Below are 6,183 nucleotides of genomic sequence, written 5' to 3'. Positions count from 1 at the left end.
TAGTTATTATTATATATATATATATATATATATATATATATATATATATATATACAAAGTATTCAAAAAGTCCCGGATGCCTTAAATATCTTGAAAAGTAAACATTTCTGAGAAAAATGTTTCACATAAAAGTTATATAGTTTAAAATGCTTTCTTTACTGATTCTGATCTTATCACGTTAATTTAATCTTAGGTGGCCACTGAGATCAGGTCAAATTCAAATCAATTTTTTTAAACGAAACATCCTATTTTTTATTTCATGATCTGATAGTTGGTGTCAAGAGCTTTTTAAAACACTATAATAAAATTATTTTTAATTAAGTACCTTTTCAAGTTACAAGACTTTGAAAGTTATTGCTGGCATTAGCACTATTAAAGGTGTTAGACCGACAGCTAAAACCTCTTGTTGTTCAGAATCGTGACATTTGTCATGATCGAAGCCATTAGAGTTTGTATCTTTTATTTTTATTTTTACATAAATATAAATTTATAGTGCAAAAATGAAAAGAGAAATAATTTCCAATGTGACGTTAATTTTAACAAATGTTATCCAGGACATCATTCTGATGAACAATATTTAAGAGGTTTTCACCGTCGGTTGGGTAATGCTAATGTCTGAGATATTATAATTTCCATACTTTGTAACTTGAAAAGTACTTTACATGTATATTACAGTATATTACATGTATAATGTTTGTGTCAACATTGCCTTAGATGATTGGATCGATCCCTGATCTCACACATCAGTAAACTTACATTTTTAAAAAAAGTAAAAAAAGACGCTAAGAATACGTGCTTTCCGAATAAAATCTAAGTATCCAATCCAATTAATAGTAGTTTTAATTTTTCTCCAGGGATATTCTTATTGAAGATCTTCTTATTCCAATTCAAATAATGGCAACTTTAATTCTCAAAAATTATTACTCTTCCAAAAAAATATTTCAAATAAGAAATTAAAACCCAAATGCTATAATCTTAACTAATCAAAAGTTAAATTCCATCAAATTAGTAAAAGTAAAATAGAAATATTATCTTTGATGAATGAATATTATCTTTTCTTATTTATTTAATTCTAATGATATGTATCATTTGTATAAAAGATTTGATATCAATAAAAATTGACGCTAACCGTTTCGAAAAAATCTATTAGTGTCACTAACTAATAGTGTTATTATTAGAGAAAATAGTTCAATAGTAATTTCGCAAATAGTATAATAGTGTAATAGTGATGGAAAAAATTTCGTTGAAATTTTACTGAAGTTTTATTGCAAAAATAATAATAATAAAATAATAATATTATTTATTAGCATCATATTTCAGAAGATACACGACAATTATATTAAAAAAAAGTTTCCTTTATGAATTCGAAAACTAATTTTATAATGCTCCCATGCGGTCACCCATCTGAATACGTACCTCCACTTAGCACACTTGACTTCAGCGATCGTACGGGAACTCCTTCAAAGAATCACCTATATTATTAATGAATGTATAGTTATTGTTAACATATCTAATCAAAGATGTTGTGAAAGAGACGGAACACATATATTGGGAGTACAAATTAGTTCCGTTTCTTTGTGCATTTATTTCAAAACAAAATGAATGAACAGATCAATTAAAGTATTGTCCATCGCTGTCTATTACTTTTTCCCATCTCTCAAACAATTTTCGAATTCCATCTCGAAAAAATGACTCGTCTTTGGAGGCGATTCAATTTTGGAGCCAATTTTCGATTTCTGCGAAAGAACCGGTGACTTGCCTTCGGAACAATCAGTAATCAGAAAGAGCAATGTCCGGAGAATACGACGAGTGCTGTAAAACATCCCATTTGAGCGTTTCCAAATATTTTTTTACTTTAGCGACATGAGATCGAGCGTTGTTATGAAGAAAAATAATTTTATCATGTCTTTGCTCGTATTCCGGCCGTTTTTCTTGCAATGCACGACTCAAATGAATCAATTGTAGCCGATACCGATCGTCCGTAATGGAATCGCCAGGTTTCAGCAGCTCATAGTAAGACCCTTTTGGTTCCACCAGATACAGAACATGATCTTCGAACCATGAATGTTCGGTGTTGATGTTGAGGTCGATGGCAACGATTGACCGGGCTTAGCCTAGTATTTTTTCTTCTTGTCGTAGAATATCCACTTCTCATCTCCAATCACAAACCGATTTCTCAAAAAACCTTTTCTCTGTTGTCTTTGAATCAGCTGTTCGCAAGTGAAAAATCGCCTTTCAACGTCTCTCAGTTTCAGTTCATAAGGAACCCAATTTCCTTGTTTTTGAATCATGGTTCTCAATCGTATAGAAACGGCTTGTTGAGTTACCCCCAATGATTCTCCTCTTGTATTTGACTCTGATCTTCTTCGAGTAATGCCTCTAATTCTTTGTCTTCGAATTTTTTTGACTGTCCAGAGCGAAGCTTGTCTTCAACGCTGAAATCTCCATCCTTGAAACGTCGAAATCATTCCCTACGTGATTTATCAGTTGGAGCAGTGTTACCATAAACTTCGACAAGCATTCGATGGGCTTCAGCCGCACTTTTCTTCCAATTAAAGCAGAAAATCAAAACCTCCCGCAAATGCTGCTTGCTTAATACAAAATTCGACAATTCAAACACAAAAAATCAAAGTTTTGGGAAAAATCAAGGTTTTTATATGAAATTCAAAGCGATATAAACTGAATATTATTAGCAGATATTTAACCTCTCTGAAACCGCCAAAATCAGTTGTCACTATGAACCATTCACAACAGCTGAAGCTATCTTTAGGGAAACGGACCGAACTAATTTGTATTCCCAATAGAAAAAAAATTAAATATAATTGTAATGTACAAATATAGCGTGACATATAACAGAAATAATTTTCATTATTTTGAAAAAAAATATGCATAATTTCTCAATTATTGTCAATAATAATTGGATGAAGATTCTGTAAATAATTCAGTATTTGTAGATATGAAAACTTTCTGGAAATTTCAATTTTGATCTGATTTTTTCTGAAAAATGTTTCAATTTGTACAAACTTAAAAAGTTTAAGAAAATCTGCTAGCAACAATAATCTCGATCTTGGTCACGAAGTTAAAATCATTGCTACGATCGACGTGAACCGCGAAGCCGAAATCGCGATGTCACGCGATTACCACGTGATAACGGAATTAATCGCTGATGCAGTGCGCCTGCGCAAATTAATAATCTAATGAAGACCACTCCTGGATTTAGTAGATTCAATCCAGACAAAGAATTGTAACCAGTAGCAAACCTGGTAATATGCGAAGCTGAATTTGAGGCATTGTGTATCAGGCATTCCTGATACCATCTCGTAAAATATCTACAATTTAAAAATTGTGATTAATTGGCTGGCGATTATCATACTATCATGATAATTGCTAGCCAAGGAATCAAATCATAAAAGATCTCGATAAAATTTTGACAGCAACGATGCCAAGGATGCTTGTGCAAATAGAGCGAAACTAACCAAATTACAATATGCTATTCGATTTCGAAAACCATATAAAAAACCAAGTTAAAAATACCGCTTAAAATGGCCACAGAAGCGGATATTATGAGGATCGCTGCTGAAACCTTTTAATATAACTCAAAATAAAAGCATTGTTCTAAGATTTGAGTTAATCTACATTATAATAATCGTTATCGGTTTAGCATAGAATAATTCTAGAATAATGTTAATATATAACACGTATGATTGGCATACCTCCTTTGTCACGAAAAAATACTCTGTAAGAGAACAGGAGTCGTTCGTGGAAATGAAAACTGTCACATTTCGACAGTTTTCATTTGCATAACGAGTCATAGAGCATTTTGTGAGTTTTCATTTTTGTAGTCGCATTTAGAACATTTCATTTGTAGTAACTGCAGCGAATTTTCAAAGCATTTCGTTTTTTTTACAGTTGATTTTGCTAACAGTGATCTCGAATAGTCGTATACTCAACGCAGATTTTTTTATCAAAATTTCCTCGAAGTTCGAGTATTAAATTTATTTTCTTTGTTCATTTTTTTTGTTCATTAGTTATTTCGCGCAAAAGTTGTTCGCAAGAATATGTAATATGTTAAAACCATGTTAAAACCAATTCGCGGGTGACTAAAATTCCGTTGATTATAAAAATAATATGTTATTCACGTTAAAATAATAATTTATTAATAATGGTTCTTTATAACTAATTCATTTCAAAGCTGATTTTTTTATTTTTTTATTATTATTCATTCTTGCATATCATAAAGTTTAGGTATTGTGTGTCATCTGTGTTCTCCAATAAGTGTCCAGTGCATGGAAGTGCATCGCGTTAGATTTAGGAGCGAACAGCATCAGTTACTGTGCTCCAGAAGACACTCTCATCCTCGCACCTTTCAAGCGACGCCCGTCTGACACCCGCAAAACCCGCGCGGGCACTCCCTCTTCATTACACTTCTGTTATACTTTGTCGATTCGTGAGTATTAAACAGTGTCTCTGAGCCTTCCTGCTCCAGCTGTCCTCTAAGCGAGAATCAAGCTCCCATAGAGCGCCCCGCCATTCAACCATACTGAGTTCCATCGTTCGGCCTGCCCATGACTGAATTCCGCAAAGGAAAGAATGCTCTGGCGCTTCTCTCTCCTCACTCCAATTGCACCGTATAGCAGATGGCATAGGGCATCGCAATACCTGCATTAAATAAAAATAAATTTAAAAAAATAAATAATGTATCGCCGTCATTTGTGCACTCACACCCAGCGAAATCATGTATCTATGAGAATATGTTCGCAGGAATGGACGATGAGTTATTAACTGTGTTGATACCGCCTATTTGTTATGCGTCTTCTTTCCATTTTTATTCGTTTTGTTCTTACGATAAAAGGGCGCCAATTGTATCGTTCTACATTCTATTCTATTCCTTTTTTTTATTACACGAAATATTGTACATACTAAATAACAAAACTCAGTCCTGTAGAGGCGACTTCCGTACTAGGGAATCTCGGTTTGCTCCGCTTGGCTTCGATTCCTGTATCCCTTTTCTCACCGATTCACTTTACAAAAAGGAGCCCGAAGTCCCACAGCCTCTGTCTCCGCGATTTTCTCTTAAACCCAGGATGTAACAATCATTCATAAAAAAGATTTGATATTAATTGGAGCCAAATTAAATTCTGATGCTAAATTAAATAATATTAACTTTAATAATATGTATTATTCCTATAAAAGATTTAATATCAAGAATTGGCACCAAGTTAAATCTTATACAAATTAAATAAAGAATATAATCCGTAATTATGTTACATTATTAGGTGTACAACTTTGCTTCCGCCGTTTTCCTATAGATGGCTTTAGTGGTAAGTGGTGGTCGAAATAAATAGATCATAGACGTCATACAATAAACTTGGGCATCTGTCAACATAACCCCATAGAAACATTAGTCGATATGTGTCAGCATCATAAAGTTATTCTCGATTGAAAATGTCAGTTTACGAGCCAAATTCTCGTCATTTGCGGGAGGTTTTAATTTTTTGCTTCAATATGAAGAAATCAGCGGCCGAGGCTCATCGAATGCTCTCAAATACTTATGGTGAGGCCGCTATTAGTGAAAGAACGTGTCGTGAGTGGTTTCAACGCTTCAAGAACGATGATTTTGACGTCCAAGGTCATGCTCTGTATTTGGTGGGACCAGCTCGGCGTAGTATATTATGAACTGTTAAAACCGACTGAAACAATCACAGGCGATCGGTATCGAACGCAATTGATACGTTTGAGCCGACCATTGAAAGACAAACGGCCGCAATACAACGACAGACACGATAAAGTGATTTTGCAGCATGACAATGCCCGACCCCAGTTGCGAAAGTGGTCAAGACATACTTGGAAACGTTGAAATGGGAAGTCCTACTCCACCCGCCATATTCTCCAGACGTTGCTCCCTCTGACTATCACTTGTTTCGATCAATGGCACACGGCCTGGCTCACCAGCACTTCCGGTCTTATGAAGAAGTAAAAAATTGAATCGATTCGTGGATAGCCTCAAAAGATGACCAGTTTTTTCGACGCGGGATTCGTACGCTACCCGAAAGATGGGAGAAAGTAGTGGCCAGCGATGGACAATACTTTGAATCATAAATGTATAACTAGTTTTTACAATAAAGCTTCGAATTTCGGAAAAAAAACGGCGGAAGCAAAGTTGTACATATAATATATATATAT

The sequence above is a fragment of the Atta cephalotes genome (genome assembly GCF_000143395.1).
Source record: "Atta cephalotes unplaced genomic scaffold scaffold00026, whole genome shotgun sequence".
NCBI classification, from domain to species: Eukaryota; Metazoa; Arthropoda; class Insecta; order Hymenoptera; family Formicidae; genus Atta; species Atta cephalotes.
The sequence above is the reverse complement of the archived record's forward strand: the minus strand, read 5'-3'. Positions refer to the sequence as shown.